The sequence below is a fragment of the Haliaeetus leucocephalus genome, unplaced genomic scaffold, assembly GCF_000737465.1.
Source record: "Haliaeetus leucocephalus isolate CR32 unplaced genomic scaffold, Haliaeetus_leucocephalus-4.0 Scaffold848, whole genome shotgun sequence".
Taxonomy (NCBI): Eukaryota; Metazoa; Chordata; class Aves; order Accipitriformes; family Accipitridae; genus Haliaeetus; species Haliaeetus leucocephalus.
Window position 1 is genome coordinate 10,161,494 of NW_010973284.1, and position 21,309 is coordinate 10,182,802.

At 42.2% G+C, this 21,309-nt stretch overlaps 1 protein-coding gene across 1 annotated transcript in view; it reads right to left on the minus strand.

Annotated features, from left to right (window-relative positions):
• The window catches only part of PTPRF (protein tyrosine phosphatase, receptor type, F), a 295,930-nt gene extending 274,955 nt beyond the window's left edge, over nt 1-20,975 (minus strand). Inside the window, exon 1 of the mRNA XM_010582510.1 lies at nt 20,890-20,975. The gene's annotated coding sequence lies outside the window, so the exon portion shown is untranslated. The remainder of the gene's footprint in view (nt 1-20,889) is intronic.
• Between the last annotated feature and the right edge of the window lie 334 nt (nt 20,976-21,309).

Below are 21,309 nucleotides of genomic sequence, written 5' to 3' on the forward strand. Positions count from 1 at the left end.
ACTATAAAAGCAGTGATAGCACTCTGCCTCCCCAACACTATTTTGTGAGAACAGATTTAAAACAAAACAAACAACCAAACCAACTATGAAACTCCGAAGAGTAAACACTGCTATCTTGAAAGTATCAGAAGCTTACTCCAGTTACCAGGCTTCTATAAAAACAGACAATAAATTATCCTGCAAACGTTTTCTGGACTAATTTTATTCTTCTGTTTCTTAAAATTCCACTAAACCTTTAGTTTTAGTACAACAATTTATATCACCACTTTGGAGAAAAGCTGCAAACCATTTGAATTCTAGTTTTTCCACCTTAAGAAAAGCCTAAAAATACACAGGTTATCTCTTATAACCCTGTAACAACAGAGGTTCGGCTCTAGCAGAAGAACAATGAGATAAGAAATCAAAACGGTCATCTATCCGCTGATGGTGCATAAACACTGTATTTATTAGCACTTTCACATACTGATTTTAGACTAACCTCTTTCTCACAGTAGTAATAGCAGGAATGACCATTTCAAAAACGCTGTCATCCAAATGTCACAAAACAAAAGAGAAAAAATGATACTCCTGTGAGAGATCTACTTCGCCACATCTCCTCTGGCATTTAGAAGCTGGCACGCGAGGAGAATAATCCAGCTCCCGTGACTCATCTCACCCTTCAAAGCCAAGGCAGGCTCTGGGACGGAGCGAGCCTGGGAGCTGCACCAGGAGGTCCGGCCAATACGCCCCATCTCTCTGCAGCCTGCAGCGGTTCCTCCATTTTGCAGAAGAGGATCCGGTCAGCACTCATCTTCTTAATTACACACCAACAACTAGCTGGAATCGCGTTGGGCTGTGCATGTCACCTGTTAACAGGGCTCTGTGAAAAAGGGCTAAAACTGGATGTGGCAGATGGAGCTATATATCCTGCCCATCTCTGGAGAGCAGATTTGTAATGCAAAACACTGAATTCAAGATGCGACCCATGGATACAAGGAAGCAATCAGAACCAAACTGATTAAACAAGACCCAGGTCTCAGCACGGCTCGCAGAATACTAAGTAGAAACAAAGATACCTCGGGAGAGGGAAACAAACTGCACGCCGAACCACGCACCAGCCAGATCTTCGCTGCACTGCGTGACTGCCTCTTCAGAAAAAAATCAGACTATTCTTCTAACAACTCACCAATGCCAGAAACATCCGTATCCTAATCACTCTATCTCAGATACACACAGATGAAAACCTCGGGTTGTCGCGTTGCCTGTTTTATAATGGGGAAGCCCGGGGCAGTGATGCCGTGATCCACACAGCCAAATGCGACTGTGCTTGTTGCTAAGCCCTCCAATTCAGATTTACTGTATCCCTGGTCAAAAGCCAAGTCTGGACTATTAGCCCAGCCTCTCTTACAACCCCAGCGACATGACATTTCATGCAGTTACGGCTACCATGAGCCCAACTCCCGTTTGACTAAAGCAAATCTGGATTCAGTACGGGAGGAATCCAGACCGATGCCCAGGACAGACATCAGGACACAGAGGGGATGCACTACTTCTCCTCCCTCTCTGCCCACTCTCCAGACCCCGAGAGAGGTGTGCCTTGCTTCCAGCTTGAGTACTACTGGCTCCAGCACCTAGTCACACCCTCTTGCTCTGCTTTTTGCTGCAATATTTTAGAGTATTTTTAAATCCTTGCATTGGGAACTGTGCTTTCCCTTATCATCACTGATCTGGCTTCACAGACCTCCCACTCGTTTTGCCTCACCGGCTAATGGAAGAGGAGAAGAATTAAATAGCCCTCAGAGCTTCTGCAGCCGCTTTCTTAAGAATACTCTGCCGAGACACACACACACGCTTCTCAGCTACACCCTTGCTCAAATAGCCATCAGGAAAACTATAATTTAGACTTTTAACAGCTCCTTCAGTGAAACACAAAAAGCCAACCACCCTTAAAGCTGGTTTTGTTCCACTTTCACTCAGCAAAATCCTTACCCCTCAGACAGCTGGAACCAGCCTCATACATTATTTTGCTGTCTTACACCTCCCTGCTAAGTGTATGATGTCACGTAGCCTTACAAGAATAAACATATTCTGACACGCACTGAAAAAATGAACCAACTAAGCTATAAGCAAAGATGGTTTACGTAATGCTTTGTAGACAACTTTACACTGCCTGGGCCCCACAGCCAAGTTATTTTTTTTTTATCCAGGGCTTAGAGAGAAGAAAAACTTTCGAATGCCAGTACAGTGCTCGCCCGCTGATTTACCAAAGCATGTATTGCCAAGCTGCTGCACAGCCTGCATGCCCCAGTGACCAAGTGCTTTTGGAAAATTCCCGTCATATGCACACATACACACACACAAAAGAGCAATCTAATAATCAGAAAAATTAGACACATATTAGTCAGAGACACTCGTATGGCCTCTAGGAGCACACTTCTTGATCTGGGTGAACTGACTTTAAATGTAAAAAGATGCTGTGGTGTCCCTTCTCCTCTCTTCCCCTGCCAATTTCTTCAGGTTTTGGGGGTTTCATTTCTTAGTTATTGCCTTTCTTGTAACCTGAGAGAAAGTTTCTGTTATTCCACCAGATTTTATCCCTCTCACTTTGGCAAATGTTGACTCTCCCCCATCTTCCTACACATCTCACATGGAATTGCTACAGCCTCTTTTGTGTAACAAAAAAAATTGTGTACCTTTATCTTACTACAAAATCTGCTGTTTCAACAACATCAGCGCTGCCTGGACATTAGAGTTCAGTGTCTAACTAAATCAGAGAAACTGGATCTCACTGTCCCCGAATGCAAAGGGCCACAGAGCCCACCTCCACACGCTGTGCTAGCACTGAGAGCGTGGTAGAGCCCCCGGTCTGAAGGCAGGGAGCGACGGCTACAGCCCCCTTGTACTCTGCAAAGTACGCCAGCGTCCCTGCACTGCATACAGAACTTGAAACTGATGCCCCTCCTAGCTCTCGGCTGATGCAATTGTGTTGATATTACATAGGCGTATAATAATGTAGGCCTAAAATATCTCACAGTCTTCCCCTGCATCTAACAAACAGGAAAACCAATGATAATTTTATTAATGACTTACAAATACTATTGCCCAACCTCTTTTTCAGGGGGAAGGAGCAAAACTGTGAAGAAGATAGGTAATGGTGGCAATACCCTTGCTCCACAGGCTTCTCCCAAGTAAGACTTCATGCCTTTGTGCCAGGCACTGTCTCAACCCTCCAACACCAAACAAGACGAGATTTTAAATTGTTGTTGTTCTTGTTGTTCTTTTAAGACATGCCTTAATACTGAACACGCTGCTCCACTTCTGCATTCCTGAGCTCCACTATCTGTAAACAACAGTCAGGACTGGAACTTTGCAATGCAAGTTCAGATCTTTGGATGGGAAATGGTAAGTAAAAAGCAAAGTAATATTACAGAGTACAACAGGATACCTCTCCTATAAACAACTTAAAAATCACCTTTTAATGATAAATCTCACCATCAGGAGCATCAAGCACAGCATGACTGTGCTGAGGGAGCAGGGAGTTGGTGAGGATAAAGTGCTTTTCCTTTCTTGAAATTTTTAATAAAAATGTAGCTATGAGACTAAGTTTACTTCTGCTAGGAAATCTTCAAAATAAAATGATTGCTATTTCTATATCCAGGTGCTTTTCATGTGTATGAGTCTAGTCATTTGAGAGTCAGCATAGATCTGCTTTTGTAGTTAAAAAAGCATGCTCCTTACTTCCTCCTCAAGAGTAGGGGACAATCAGCCAGCTTCCATTTAATATGGACAAACATGATTTCAGCATTATTCATCACTCCAATTTCATTACTGAAATGAAAACTATTCCTCAAACTAAAAGATTTAAAAATCTAACTACCTCCCATTATCTTCCAGTCCTCTAGAAGAAATTAAGTTGATGTCCTCCAAGAGATTTAATGGACAACAGACTCTTCACAGTCCATCTCAAAACACTAAAGCACTGTTCCTGGAATGACCAGTTGTCTCCTCAGATAACACTGACAACAAGATCTAAACCCAGCCACTCGTGAATGCATTTTCTGGAGAAAGTAACTGTAAGACCTCTTCAAGTTTAAAATTTTATCAATCAAGTTGTCACTGCAGAGCCAGTATATCCATCTGTTTAGGGGTTATCTCCATTTAAGCTTTAAATGTTTTGAAGAAAAATCTAGAGTTCATCCATAAAGCTTTAAGTGATAACATCACTGGCAAGTCACTGAGAACACAACTGAAAGCCAACTGCCCAATATCTACAAAGCAGAATTATTATTTTTTTTTAAGAACACCTGGCTTCATAGTCCCAAAACTTTTAAGTAAAATAGGCCAGTACTAGTATTCACACCTTTGAGAGTATAATCATGTACTTCAAGATAGTAGAAAACTTTTAAATTTTACTTCAATGCTTTCAAAACCATAGCAGGTTCTTTTAAAAGAAGTAGAGGACTCTTGCACATCCATGGGGATCACTGCTACCCAGGGTACATAGTCTGAGTTTTCACTAAGTCTCTAGCATAACTTAATATATTTGTCTCTTGTAACCGAGGCTGTAGTTTGCTAAGCACATCCTTCAGCAACAGTGATGGCTTAAGCAGCCACGGTGCCCAAGTCCAGTCACCTCCCCAGCTGCGTCAGTACAGTTTTGTGCACTGGACTGGATCCGGGAACCAATCTGAGTCAGAATTAAACAAGAGGTGGAAAAAGAACACAATTCTCTTGAACCTGAAGCAGACTCCTGATTTATTGCCCCGCTGCTAGTGACAAAGCAGGTTTGGAGCAAGAAGGAGGAGATGGGCAGAGACTGGCGAAGCCCAGACCGACTCTGTTAGAAATGTTCTAACTACACACAACAGCCCAATTACTGCATACTGTAAAGTACTTACTAACCTCTAAAAAAAGATTTCAAGGCAGTATTTTGATTGATTTTCTTTTGCAAAATAATCTCTCACCCTGGGTCTACAGTTATATTTCAATACCATCAGAAAAAAATTCTTAAAACCTATGTTCTCTGCAGAAAACAAACTCTAAGGAAAGCACCAGCACTCTTACACTGCCAGAACAGCACTCCTCCCTCATCATCAAAATTTCCAGGAGGATAAAGCCTTTGCCAGCTCTTCAGAAGGAGAATCTTCCGGTAAGTGTTGTGTTTCAGCATAACACTCAGGACTTTCTACTCCTCTTTCAGATCAGAGTCACTGCCACACAATTCCTCACCTTTTATGAGAGATTGACTAAATAAGGAGACTGAAGATTTCAAGATTTACAACTCACCTGGACTAAGTTCCTTCAAGCAGCACAGCTACATCTGATAAAGACCTATCAATGAGGATAGCCCCTCTTTGAAAAGATGCCTTTGAGGATCTGTCTCCTTTCTCAGCCAGATCAAAAACTGTGTCTCTGCCCTGTCATTTGACCTGGGAATCACAGCTGATGGCAGTGCGGAGGCAAGATAATTCCCTGTCAGGTCCTTCCCTGACAATTGGGAAAAACAATGGAGAACAGCCCATGGAGAGTGGATTATATTCTTGAAACTTCTTTAAACATTTTCCCATTTATTCTGGGAAAAGGTTCAGAGCAAAGTGTTCATCAGCAAACTCTGACAAGAACAATATGAGGTGGCACATACATGCTTCGCATCCAGTCCTTAGATGATGCTTCCTGGACAACAGGTGTTCAAGGCAATAGGGCTGTACCCTACCAAAACACTCATTTTTATATAGCTTTAATAGAATGTTACAAATTCACCATAATTAGGGCCCCCATCCCACCTCCGAGAGCCTACAAATTACTGGTCAATATGCAAAAAATAACGATGCAACTGTGGAAAAAGGATATTTGGTAAAATAAGTAACATGAAGAATATTTTCTTTCTCTCTTCCTTTACCAAGTGATTCAACAGAAGGATCAGAGGCTCAGATTTCAGGAACAAATGTTTAATTCTGAGGGCTTAGTCCTTCCTGGCCAAAAACTTCGACATTTCACTAGATTGGCTTATTGATCAAAATAACAGGTAACTTTTGTCTTGAAATAATGAGATTGTAATCCGACTTGCAACATACTTGTTATTCCTGTATCACCAATGAGTATGGTCTTTATTATCAGCTTCTAAAATCCTCTTTATACAATCTGGTTCTTCAGCACCGTGTGATTTGTGCTCACAGTGGCACCAAAGTGTTTCCTCTTAAATGTTATTCCCAGTTCAAAACTGTTGCAATGTATTTAAAAACTATACAAGGAAAAGAAAACAAGCTGCACTGTACAGCTTTCCTGCACTGTATAATTGACTTAGTAATTTCCATAAACCCCAGTGAGAAGTTACCAGTTTGTCAATTTCTTCTCTTCCACACAACAGATTTTGGGAAAATGCATTGAAATGGCTGATTTACTAATTCTGCCCTAGGTACTACTTCAGTAGCAGATGCCATCTAGCCCAAGAGAATAGTCTCATTTAAAGGAGCAAAATGCAACTACAAAGCTAGTCTAAATTTAGTACAGATCAACCACCAAGGAAGGAACATTTATGAGGACATGGAAAAGGTCTGTGTTAGCAGTACAGGTGCGACCCAAATATCTCATCTACACCAACATGAGGTGCTACTAGGTTTAAAATACTGAAATATGGATATACACGGGGTGTACTATATCTTGGTATGATTGCTGGAAATGCCATTAAGGTCATAAATATAGTGACAGCTGACAAGAAGTTCAACAGAGGGATAGATATTCTCCCAGTAGGAGAAAATGCTCTTAACAACTACCTGTGGGATTATGAAAATAGGCTACTTAAGTATCTGCTGCTATTAGTGATATTGTACTGCCTGCCAGATCTGTGAGAGTTTTCACTTTGAACACATGCTTGGAGTGCTTTTTCTTTTATCAAGGGAGTATAAACACTAATCTTTGGGGAGGACAAACAAAGCAATCTACCCAGCATGGAGAACGGACACACTCATTAGCCCACGAGGAGCATTAGTAACTTGTGGTATCAGCACATTATGGGAGAGACAGTCGTTAAATCATTACAGTTGTCACTTGTGAGCACAAGTGGCATGGACAGGGGTGTCTGAACACAAAGACACCACCGACCCAAGGACCTCACCAACCACACAAAGCAAGGCAGAGGAGATTAAGTGCCATGGGAAGCAAAGAAAAAATCCTAAACACCACTGCTGAAAGCATTCAAAGAAAGAGAAAATTCTGCCCAACCATCACATGTGATTCTTTTCCCTGAAACTACACATTTTTCTTCTATTTGCACACTAATTTGGCCAATGTTCTTCCTTTACCTGTGAAGGAGCTTCTATATCCAAGTGTTCACAGAATTTACCATTTTTCTCATTCTTTCACCCCTGCCATGTCCCCAGCATAAAGCTCCCTCTTCATTCTAAAAATACTTTATAGAATCTTGCTGGGTTCACATGAAGACTTTCAGGACCATCAATAAGACCAAGGAACACAAGATGTGTCCTCTAAACCCAGAATTACAGATTACATCTTAGGTTTCTAGAAAACAAAGGTTTGAGTGATTAACACATAGCTATTTCTAAAATTAAATAATTGCAGAGAAACAGTGCTGCTTAGTGAAACTGAGAACTCCGTACTACCAAAAATTAGAGGTAATTATAATGTATATGTAAAGGGCATAGTATTCTGAGCGCTAAATCACCTTTAATTATGTTTTCTGGATTTGTAACACTGGCATTTGAATTCCTAACACTACACTGATATACCACATTAAATCAAATACACCAACAACTCTATTCTGAATCACCTTGAAGGCTTGCAAAACAGAGCTGTGTTTGAACACATTTATCTTTTCCCTTACACTCTTTCAGCTATTCAGTGAGACCACAATGTATACTTCTGGAGTCATAACTGGTCACCAAAGCAACAGCTTGGATGCCAAAAAGCAGGATTTCAACTCGACTGCGCAGGGTGGTGGGGAGAGAAAGGTGATCACAATGCCTGCATTGTAGCCTTGATCCTGCGACTCAGCCCCACGACAAACTACAAGTTGTTCATGCGCAGAATCCAAAATGAATAACTGGGAAAACGACTGAAAATGAGACTTTGTTTCTTTTAACTTCTGTTCCTCCTACTAATGGCCTTTAAAAGGGTCTGGGCATTAATCTTAGGCAGTAACAAGAGAGATGAGGAAGATCCCTGGCTAGATTTTCATGTCCCCAAGGGGGTAAAAAAAAAGTTAAAAACCAACCAAACAAAAACCAACCCAACCAAACAAAAAAAATTTCCTCTTTAATCAGTTCTCTTGAAATTGTCAATTTTCTATTTATTACCAACCCTTAGAAAGGGAGGTTCGCACCACAGTTAGTGCACCGTACTGACAGCAGATCTTGAGTTCCTTCCTCACAAGGAAAAACCAGACATTTACATACCAGAGACCTTTTCTCATGTCGTCAGCTAACCGTGGCTGTATGGATGGTGGAAAAAAGACCCGCTCCTCATAATTTCATTGCTTAACCTCTTACAAAGAGCTTAGGTTTCTTTCCAGCTGATATTCTGCTATAAGAGGAGTGAGAGGGGGTATTTGTTTTCAGGTCTTTTCTCCTTCTTTGCCCTTTTCCTCCCATACTCTAAGGCAGCTGTTTATCAGGTTTCACAATCCAGCTGAAGGAGGTTAAATTAAGAAATTTCCCTTGCTTGTCTCCTCTGTTTAAAAGGTGTTACATTACTCCCTTCACAGTTTGTGGTTCAAACACTGAAGCTGCTAAACAAATATGTATTTATGCACATACACACATTATTAGAAATATTTACGTTAATTCAATTGTGACAAAGAAATCCTGTCCCAACTAGACCGCGGGTCACCATGGTTCAAGTGTTGCAGAGCCAGCACAGTGCTGGCAAGCCCAGGGCTGAGGATGGGGATGTTTCACCAGCACTTTTCCTGTGTGCCCACCCCACCTAAGCACCAGAACACTTGGACCACCCCAGTGCCTGAGCACTGGTGAATACCCTTCTCCGCCAGACCCATCCACACGGCTCTGATGCTACAGCTAGGGAGTAAAGAGGGGTGAAGGGAGATAGCACTGCAAGGGCAAAACATCCCTCTGGGCAGAGGTCAGCAGCAAGCTGGGCATGCAGAGAGACAAGACCAGCGGGGTGAGATGGAGAGCACCGCGAGCACCAGGGACCTGCCGACCCCGGCACCCTGCTGGCAGTTTTCACGGCTGCCCTGGCTGTACTGAAAGTGCTTCTCTCCTACACATCCTAGACTAATGGCACAGCTTTGTAAAAAGGCATCTAGCACACAGATTTTCACTTTCAAAATCTCCAAGCAGCTCCCAGCTGCTCCTTTTAAACCTGCCACTGCCACGTGTCACACATTTCCTCCGTTTCCCACCCATAAGAAGCGGGCTGCAGACACACAGCATGAAATGCCAGAGCAGCAAAAATCTTCTGCTATAACATTTCAAACCAACAGATTAAGAAAGACTGTCACAAAGTGACCAGCATTAACCCTGACAGTCGCAGAAATATCAGGCATTAAGATCAATACAAAGAATTAAGAGTCAGTCTTGATAGATTTCAGAAGTGAATTGCCTACAGTTTTTCCTCTCCGAGGTTTCTACAGCTGGATACATGTTGAAAGCACATGGCCTTACTTACAGAGCAAGACAAAAAGCACAGCCTATTTAATACCTCTGTAACAAGTCTGCAAAAGTCTTGGCATGCACTGTAGGCAAAAGGCAGGCCAGGCCAAGACTTGTCGTTTTTTTCTTTGGGATCACCTGAAAAAGATGAGAGTTTTACCTACATAGATAAGATAACACACCATTACCTCACTCCTATGAGTAACGCTTAATAAAAGATTTGATTTGACCTCACTGCAGCTGCATTGGAGAAAGGCATCACAACATCGGTAAATAACAAAAGAGTTAACACAAAATGCTTCATCTGTATCTGCCATCCCTAAATACTTCACAGTCTGCAAATGGGATGGTTTTATTGTTTTTAAATACACTGAGGCACGTATTCCTTAATTATACTTTAAACCAAGAACAAAGGTCACGTATACGCTCTTAGCAAGAGGCAACCATCCAGTCACTGTATGTTCTGTAAACAACTCCCATCACTTCGACAATTACCAGTAGACCTTTAGACTTATGCATCTCTTGGCCCTTTTCATATTGGAAAAACATCATTAAAAGAGATTAAAACTGCTATTCCAGTCAGACCGCTTATCTAATGCTTGAAGAAAATGTGTACCTGCAATTCTCTCCTTCAAAACAAATGATAAAATCAACTGCTACTTCAGACTCTTAATCTTGGAAGAAAATATTCTCTCTAATCAGAGACTACTAAATCTATTCTCTCTTCTGCCCATGGCAGGGGGGGTTGGAACCAGATGATCTTTAAGGTTCCTTCCAACCCAAACCATTCTATGACTCTATTAAAACTATGTATTTGCATAATCACAAAAATGTTTCAAAGAAACATTTTTAGGATGGATAAACACAGCAGTCATGTGCTCAGAAACACCAAATTAGGTGAAATAACTTCAGTAAGGAAAAAAACGTACATGAAGTACAGTTTTACAATTAACGTCTGCTTTATCTCTTTTTTTGTAAGATGACATTTAAGCTATATGCATGTATCAGAGCCCTTTATCTCACAATGCCATTTTCCCCTGGAGCATTCATGTCTCACTTCAATAAAATATCAGCACGCAAGGGCCTGAAACTGGCTTTACCTGCAGCAGAGACAACTCCCAGACTATCAATTTGTAAAAGCACTGGAAAAGCAGCAAGAACAATATTGACAGATGGGCTCTCCCACATTTCCCCTGCAAAAGCCTCTGCTCTGGTACCACGTTCCCCACAAATTAGCCTTTGGGGAGCTGATGGATAATGATTCATTTCAGTCTTTCAGACCTCAAAAAAGGGGGCATGGGCTATTTCAGGTTTTGGAGCAGGGGATTTTTTCCCCCCCCCCCCCATAAATTAAACTTTGACTCATACTTTCAGGAAAAGATAAACTTAACCATCAGTGCAATTCCCTTCTTTCTCTAGAACTTCATTAACATTTGGGGTTTTTACTCAATGTGTTAGATGTCCAAAGGCGTTTCCAGAACTCTGAAGCTCCAACCCATGGGCAATGCTTATTCACAACCAGCTCTTGGCGTCTTTGGCCACTGAAGCTTTGGCAAGTCTGGGGACCGCAGCATCACCAAGCCTACGCTTTTTGCTTTAAATTGCTTTCATCCCATTTGCCCTCCCTCTTTATATCTGAAGTAACAAACGATAACTTTGGGTCTTCCTGCAAAGAGGCCCTGCTGTAGTGGTACAACATAAAAGACAAAAGTGAAACGATAAAATACCAACTCGGCTCAACAGGACATTGGCCGTCCTACTTCCACTTCCCAGAAGGAAGCCAGGGATGTACTTGGGGAACAGAGCCATCCATTCCCACCTTATCTATGGACTGTAGTTTTAACCTTCAGCCTGCATTTAAATTGAGGGTTTGTAGGAAACAGCAATGGACACTCCTGACCTCAGGACATCAGTGTCCTCAGCAGCAGAAGGTGCATCAGGTCTGTTGTCATTACCAGGTATGTTTAATTACTGCTATTACCAGCAGCCAGGGAAGGGCTCCAAGGCACCTACTCTTCAAAGAGAAAAGGCAGCACGAGGCAGCACAGAGCATTTCAGCAACTGTAAATACTTCACCATCTGCAGAGTCATTGGAATTAAACAACAACTTTGAAAAAGCTCATTTATTCCTCCCTGACCACACCACGCACACAAGGCACCTACGCTGACCCTATCGCCATGGTATCCTCAGTGTCTCCATACCTGTGGTCTGATCGACGGGCCACACAAAGTAAATACAAAGAAATCCAGGCAGAGAGGCACGCTCATGGGTGGAGCACACAGCACATCTATACATAAAAACAAACAATACTTGAACCAACTGTTATTTTTATCCGTATGTAAACAGTAGCACACAGAGAAAGTGAATCTCCTGCCCTGCTCTTGCTGTAAGACTACGGGAAGGGAATTATTTAGCATCGCAAAGGAAAATAAATTTCTTAAGAGCCCAGCTTCAAATCTGAGCCCACACAGAAGGTGGGCTGAAGCAAACCAGAGTGGAAGATACCCAGCCCTGCAAAGGGCTCCCGTGGATATGATGATTTCCGATCAATTAGGCCATTGTATAATGGACACAGCTGCCAATGTCTGCTCTGATGCCAAAAAGCAGCAGAGGATTTGGAATCAATCGGCATCGGATCTCTAGAGGTGCTAGGGACTGCACTGAAAATGTATATGGCTTTCTGAAAAAAGTGTGAAGTATGGTACTAGGACCGACAAATTCAGAAGGAAAAAGTTACGCCAGTTCAGCATTTTGGAAAAATCCCACTTGAGTTTCTGTCCAGGCTGTGGCCGTAGCCCAGCCCCTGTGGGAAGCAGGCAGCTCTGCCAGGAGCCGCTCTGCCGGGCCAGGAGGTGCGGGAAGACCCTGCCCTCTGCCATGCCTGGAGTCAGCAGCCAGCAGGGGCTGGGGAAGAAGGTGCCATGGCCAAGGCAGCTCCAGGGACATCCACAGGGGTGAGAGCTCCTGGACCGTCTAGGGGAGCCACGCTCCTGCCACCAAAAATAAGCACGTGTTGGAAAACTGAGATTCAGAGACTCTCTCCTGTTTCTGAACAGGTATCACGGGTTTCTCTCTTCACTGGACTCATGACTTACTCTGATCTGATTCAGCTTTTCAAAGGACAATGAAAACTCCTGACTTTCAAACAAAAAAGTTTAACAGATCTTCTGTGCTTCAAAGTAGGTGGTTAAGCTACAAAGAGTTATTCATTCTCCACAGTCACTGGCCATTGCTATTCCTGGAACAGCATGATACCCATCTAACACACACAGACACCAATGTGCATTAATTTAATCCACAGGTCCCTCTGCCCCTGGATAAAGGACCAACTTTAACCCTACGCTGCTGCCGCAGTGACAAGAAAAGCTCCGGAGGAGCAATGGAAAGAACTTGTTTCTCCACCTGAAAGCACCCATAATTAGGAAGTGATGGATGTCACTAGTAAAAGTGAGTGATGTTTTTCAGGAGCTCTCTCATCTGTAACTGCACTGTTTTCAGATAAAATAACCCTTTCTGTCAGGCAGTGTCAGGAATGTCTACAGCCAATCAGTCACTCTGCTATCCAGCAAAAAATATGACGTTCTTGTCATAACATCTGTAGCGTGCGTTGTATCAGCCCTTCTTTTTTTGTGTACCTCATCAGTTAGGGTCTCCAACTCCAGCAACACCAATAATTCGTGCTCCTGAGATGAACAGATAAATTGAAACTTCCAAAAAAGTCAACCCCATTGCATGTGAAACAGAACTTCATTTGAACAAAATACCTTTTACAACAGTGTAAAATGGTATTTGCCATCTGGAGTTAATAACTATCAAGTAAAAATTGGGAGAAAGCCCCCACTCGCCACTCCAGCATGCTGGCCGGCAAAGCAGAACCACCACAAGAAACAGCTTGGAGGAAAGTCAACAAGATAAGTGGGATGATTTCAAACTTGGACACCATAAAATTTCACACTGTAGCAACTTCATTTACAAGACTTTAACAAACATTAAATGAGGAGAACAAATATCTAATACAATTAACCGAGATTACACAGATGGCTAAAGTCTCCATGCCACTGCGCAAGTGCCAGGAGAGACTGTCCCAACAGGGAGGATGGGGCAGCTCCATAACTACGTGACCTTACAGACTGTCACAGCTATCATGGGAAATAACCCGTCGATCACCGCTCCTCTGAACAAGGTGGCCTTGTCAGCTTAATGGTACCAGTTCAAAACCAAAACAAAAAGCCCCATCAGCATGATTAAGGAAATGGGGACAGATGAGCAAGACAGACCATTAGTCTTTGGGAACGCTTTATGTGGTCACCTGTCAAGCAGCCTGGCTATGTTTTTAAGTGATTAAATCAGACCTCGACAGAAACCTTAGTGTCGATTTCTCAATATTCTAAGCCAGAAAAACAATTGCATTGAATTGTTGCTAAGGTTCATGCAACAGACCACCTCTCCGAATGGCAACACACTCCCCTTCTAGAAGTCACCTTACAAAACTTGATGGAGCTTAAGAGAGAGTTAACATTTCATTACCTAAGAGCCATTCTTGATCTTTAAACACAGCCAATGTATATTAATATTTAACCACTGCATGTTAGAGATTGCATATCACTATTACAAGCTCATAGCTATTACTTTTGCAAAACATTAAGAAGAAATAGACACTGAAGTCACTGATCACGTGTTTTCCATTTATTGTGATGGGAAATAATCAGCTTCTCTGATTAGGTACATGTTTATTATATTACAAGGCAACAATCTCCTTCGAGCACCCAATCCAATCCATGTGCTTGATGCAAAGGTTTCTTAAAGGCTATTAATTTAAACACCTGTATCCTAGAAAACGCACTGGTGCTTCTAACAAAAGAAAATGCTGAAGCATTGAAGAAATTTGAACATCTGATTACAGTGTTTCCTCTTGAAGCCTGATTGAGAAAACAAACATTTTTATGTTATTAAGAGACACTACTCAAAGGGAAGCAATCTCCGTAATACCTGGCCCTTCTGAACTGTTGATTAACATTACCTAGAGGAGCACTGCCACTGACCTGAGACACCGATCAGTCAAAAATTTCATCCTCTAAAGAAAAGGAGGATAGTTTATTGAACCTCAGAATAAAGCAGGTGGGAAGGAACCTCTGCAAGTCCCTAGTCCAAACCCCTGCTCAAAGCAGGGCTAACTCTGAAGTCAGACCATGATGTCCAGAGTCCTGTCCAGTAGATTTTCGAGCACCTCCAAAGATGGAAGTGCCACAAGCTCTTTGGACCCTTGTGCCAGTGATCTTCCACTCTCAAGCTGAACTTTTGAACTTCCCTTGCTGCATCCTGTGAACTCTGCCTCTTTTCCCTTCCCTGTGCTCCCCCAGAAGAGTCGGACACTGCCATCACCCCAGCCACCCGCTTGGGGTGGGTGACCGTGGTCAGATCCTCCCACCCCCAGGCATGGGAAGCATTGCTCCCTTGGCCCCCACTCACACATCTCCTGCTCCAGTCCCTGGCAAGCCACACAGTCCTCTGCCTGATTCACTCCAGGTTTTGGCACCTTTCTTGACTTGTCAAGCCTTTCTCATACTTGTGATCGCCGGTGGGATCCAAGTTACAGCTTTGCCATAAACTGGGAGGACCTCTTGTCCATCCCTTGGTCGAGACAGCAACTGATCACTCTGTCTCCTCACCCACAGGCTGATCGGACCCAGCTCCAACAACCTCCACTTCTCATCTGTCCTCCAGACCCCAGCCACATCTGAGTTTAATAGGACAGAAAAGAAGAAAATAATAACAACAACAATAGTAAAATGAAAATAATAATAAAAGGATTGGAATATGAAAAACAATTGATACACTGTGCAATTGCTCACCAGTCACCGACCGATGCCCAGTTAGTTCCCAAGCAGCTATCTGCCCCCCCCTTCCCCAGCCAATTTCCCCCAGTTGATATACTGGGCATGACGTCACATGGTATGGAATATCCCTTTGGCCAGTTTAGGTCAGCTGCCCTGGCTGTGTCCCCTCCAAACTTCTCGTGCCCCTCCAGACTTCTTGCTGGCTGGGCATCAGAAGCTGAAAAATCCTTGACTTAGTCTAAACATTACTTAGCAACAACTGAAAACATCAGTGTGTTATCAACATGCTTCTCATACTGAATCCAAGACGTAACACTGTACCAGCTACTAGGAAGACAATTAACTCTATCCCAGCCAAAACCAGGACAGAGTGTTAGCTTGTGCATAGGTGGTGATCCAGCAGCATGTCCCAAAGCACTCTTCCATGCCTGTGCAGCCTAGCCATGTCCTCACCATTTTCTATTTCCTCATTGCAGTTCATTAAGTTATACACTGCAGATTTCCAAACATTTTTTCAATCTGCTGTAGCCATTTAATTCTGAACTATGCCTCACACTGCTTGAGCCCCTCTCAGTTTGGGCTTACTTGCAGATTTAGTAAGTATTCCCTTGTCCACACCAGTAAAGAGAACAGCAAATAAAGCTCAGCCCAAGACAAACAGGGGTGTATTCACACGATTCCTCATGCCACCCCCCTTTTCCCCCCTGATTTTCACAGCAAGTTATAGCTAACTACTCTTCAAACATGGTTTTTAAACAGTTATTTGTTTACCGTACAATTAAATACATATATTTCCCTATTCCACAGAAATGCCACAAGAGGTTATGTCAAAAGTTACTGAAGGTCAAGGTAACATCATAGGTACTGCTCCTGCCAGTCCTCATCATCTTATCCTCCAGATTCCTAGAAACTGATTAAAAATTTTGTTCCAATTCTCTAAGCATTGCAGTTAGACTAACTAGTCTCTAATTCCCTGGATCTCCCTTTCCCAAAGGCAGGTACTGCATTTGCCCTTTTCAGTCCTCAAGGACCTCTCTTGCTCTTCACAATTTCTAAAAAGTAATTGTAAATGGTTCAAAGGTTGCTTGGCTAGTTGCTGATGTACCCTAGGGCAAATTTCATCAGGCTCTGACTATTTGAATACACCTCTCTTATCTGTTTTTTCTGATCTATCCTTTTCCTACTCTGCACTTTACTTCTATCACCTTGTTTAAATTAATTTTAATTAACGTGAAGACACACTCAAGAAATACAATAACTACATGAAACCCGTTTAGTATTTTATCTTTCAGCTATAATGTTAGCAAAGAAAAACCCCGGCTATTCATCCTCCATGACTGGCTTTTTGGAGATGCAGAAGAACGTTTTTTAAAAAAACAAAACAAAGAAACCCCCCCCCCCCCCAACAATAAAAAAACGAACAGCCAAGCCAGATTAAAGACTGTATATGGCTTAGACCAACCCTCAGCTGAGATATCTGAAGGGAAAACATTAAGAAATGTCAATAAACTCCTTGTCTGCAAAGAAAGATTTAAAGAGAAATTTAACTGCACTTCAGAAGGGAGTCTTTCAGTGACTAAACCAGCCTGTTTTGGTTTGATACATTAAAAAAAGCCAACACTTCCCCAGCAGATAAAACATTTGATAATCAAATCCATGATTTCCTGTACATTGCCTCAGTTATCTGGCACTGATCATTGCCAGGGGTAGGGTACCGAATTAGACTGACCGCTGGTCCAAACCAGCACAGCAAGTCCCACTCCTCTGTGAACACAGACAGGTATCTTGAAGCACATTACGATTTTAATGCACCCACCTGTTCTAGCTATAATTTACCTTTCATCAACTGGAAATTACCATCCTCACAGCTGAAACATGGCAACTTATTACAGGAGCATAGCTAGTCTGCTTCTATGCAAAGCAAAACAGTCTTAGATCATCCTCTGTGATTTCTATTTTGTTTTTCAGCAAAATGAACTAGACACAGTTGTGTGCTGTTACCACATCTCATCTGAAGCACCGTAACTTCTTAAACTGCTCCATTTCCATCCTCAAAGACACATCAGTCTCTGCTCTGTGATCCCCTAGGCAGAAGATGCAACGTTAATGGAGATTCTGGCTGTCATTCTCAAAAGCGGTTAGCGATTTGAATGCCTCAATTTCTAGTGTACCCAACCTGAAATACTTTAAAAGGTCCAATTTTCAGGAAATGATGAACACTCAAAAACTGCTGGGTGGTGGTTCCCTCCCTCCCTCCCCAGTGTTTAAATCCAGAATCCATTTTACCTGATGTTTCTACCTAGAAAATCCTTTTGCAAGACTAAAACCCTAGTACTAGTCAAAAAGAAGGGGAAAAAATTGGGGTTTTTTTGCTAGCTGTGATGAAAACGCAACAAATCCATACATTCTTCCAGTTACACAAAATACAGCAGTCTACTCTTGAATATGGATCTGCAAATATTTTCTTCCAGATTGGTAGCAGTGAAAACCTTCTCTTACAAGATACTATAATCAGCTTTCAGTGAAACCTGCTTTACTGGACATAATAACAAAGCTTGATTTCCAACACTGTTGGGCCAAAAAAACCCACCCAGTATTTCCAACCCACATATGCTCGTACTTGTTCTCACTACAAATGCAACCACCAGTAATCCCTGTCTTTCTGCCTAACTCCCCTGAAAAACGCATTATAATTAGCAGAATCCTTGGAAATCATCCCTGAGTTAATGATGAACAGAAAGAAGGTATGAACAGAGAGAAAAGCCAGACCAGTGAAATACTGATAGTCTCTGCTGCTGTTCCATATTCTATTAGTGGAAAAATTCAGACTCTATTTTAGTCAGAGGAGTTTGGTATCACGCAATTGTTCAATCACAGCTCAGCAAACCTCATTATTGCGGGCCTCTTCAGAAATCCCAAATTTTGCCTGAGAGTACAACAGGATGCGTATCCGCTTGGTGTGGCACTCTGCCCCCAGAAACGGCACAGCTGGTGCTTGTGCCTGGCACAGCCCTGGAAGCTGGAACAAGCACCGGGAACCCCAGCACAGTCACAACTGCACGGTTTTTAATCCACCATCCCATTGGGCTCTACTTCGAACCCAAAATCTAACCAATACTGGCTGGTTTCAGCCAAGCCTATGCTGATAGTAGACAGAATGAAACCAAGTTAATTAGAGGTAAATGTATCCTCAAAGAAGATCTCAGTATCAAAACTCCTTATGCACATTAACTTATGTAGCATGTATTTTTAACAAGTTCAGCACTTGTCTCGGGTTTAGAAAACACACACACGGGGTGGCAGCTATTCAAACCCACTGCACCAGAGCGCAAGCAAGTGCTGACTCCGTGGGATGACAGAAGTTACGTTGCCAGTTATGGTGATTCTGCTTTTATTGCATAACCCTCAGATAGCTAAATTAATTAAATAGGTGTCATGGTTTAACCCCAGCCAGCAACGATGCAGCACGCAGCCGCCTGCTCACCTCCCCCCCACCCAGTGGGACGGGGGAGAGAATCGAGGTGGGGGAAGTAAAACTCATCGGTTGAGATAAGAACGGTTTAACAGAATAGAAAAGAAGAAACTAATAATGATCATAACAACAATATAATAATAATAATCATCATAATAATAATCATAATAGGATCAGAATATACAAAACGAATGATGCACAATGCAATTGCTCACCACTTGCTGACCGATCCCCAGTCAGTTCCAAGCAGTGATCTGCCCCCCCCTTCCCCAGCCAATTTCCCCCAGTTTATATACTGGGCATGACATCACATGGTATGGAATATCCCTTTGGCCACTTTGGGTCAGCTCCCCTGGCTGTGTCCCCTCCCAACTTCTTGTGCCCCTCCGGCTTTCTTGCTGGCTGGGCATCAGAAGCTGAAAAATCCTTGACTTAGTCTAAACATTACTTAGCAACAACTGAAAACATCAGTGTGTTATCAACGTTTTTCTCATACTGAACTCAAAACACAGCACTGTACCAGCTACTAGGAAGACAATTAACTATCCCAGCTGAAACCAGGACAACTCCCCAGGACCACACCAGCAGTACTTTCAAACACACATACGCAAAGACGTACCTACTGCAAGTGCTTCGATCTCCACTTAAGCAACAAGACCAGTTCCTGGTTTTAGAGAAATCTTGTTTGTTTCAAGCATCAGCATCTTAGCTAATGAGTTTTCGCTTCCCTTCTACACTCCACAAATACTGGGCTGAGTAATGCATAGCCTAATTGACTGTTAAGGTCACTGGCCAGCTCTTTAATCTTATTTAGTACACTTTGAGACAGTTCGTGAGTCATTAGGGCTTCATTCTTGGGGACACAAAGACACGTAATATACATTAATAAAGAGCATAAATGTAATCCAACGTGTGTATTTTACAGATTGCAAAATTAGAAACATGGCATTAAATATTTCTTTGCAATGTTATCATTTTAATAATGTTGCTTATTTTAATATACAATAAAAATACTTAATTGTCAGAGCCTGCTGGTGTCTTTGTAATTTATAATGTTGCCATAGCTCTAAGAAAATTCCTTAAGTAGTAAAAGTCACACTTTAAATACCAACTTGAAGGGAAAGAAGGGCTCAAGGGAGACCTATCTTAAAAATTCCTTACTTGAAGGGAAAAAAAAGACATTTTTCAAGCTGTTATTCATGATACTGTATTTTATGATGTAAATTGCAATTCAGTGCGCGCACATGTATCGGGAACTTTGCGATACTTCTGAAAGGGCTCAGCATTACTAATCAGGCACTGAAATCCAATTTCTGGGAGAATCTGGGAGCTCAAAGCTGACAATTTTAGCTGGCTTGGAAAGACCTTTGAAAAATAAAGTTAAACTAATTATACATAAGTGTGCTTGAGAAACTTTACACCTGTCTTGACATGAATCAGATCTTTGCATGGATGATGAAATTCTTGGCATTGCTTTAGGTGATTGGGATGGCATTAGCTTAGGCAGGGTAAGAATTCAACAGCCACAAGCCTAGACAGGTAGGATAAAGGAGTTACTGACTCAAAAAAGCATGACAGCTTATCTGTTGAAAGTCTAAACATGTTAATCATTTAACATAAACAGATCTGCTGATATTTTTAGAAAGGCATTTCAACTCATAAGTAACAATGTTAAAAAAAGGACAGGAGTAACCCTAATCATATTTTCCACAGGTCCTCCCAGCCCCTTGCAGATTGCTTCTGCTAAAACTCAGACCAGGGAAAAGAAAGGAAAAAAAAAAAAAAAGAAGGAAAGAAACAAAGCAAGGAAAAACCCAAAGACAGGTAGCTGGGCTTGGGATTAGGACAATAAAGAAGTTGCTGGCAATCAGCATTTGACTGCTGGCTATGCTACTGACTCCTCCTGCAACCTTTATCCCCCCCATGCCTCAGTTCCCAGTCTGTAAAATGAAGGTGATAATGTTTCCCTACCTCACAGGAACGTTCTCAGAATAAATCCATAAATGCCTGGGAGACACTGAGACACCACTGTGACAGAGGCCATAAAAATACCTAGGAAAGAAAAAACAAACATAAAAATAAGTGTCATAAGTGACCATAACAGCAAAGACATTCACAGATTAAATGTAAAGCAAAAGTTAAAACTTCATTTAACAACGCAAATTCTCCATCCTGGGGCAAAAGCAGTTTGGTTCAGCACATATTCCCATCCAAACACTTTTAAAACCATGACAGCAAGGGACAGTTTCTCCTTTCCCACCTGGACACGACGCAGTCGTGATAATCCACCACCACATACAGATGCAGATGGGAAAGGTGTTTTCCTTTACAGATCACTAGCTCAGGCCCTCCATTACAAGTATCACGTCCAAGAACCCCAATCGCAGCAAC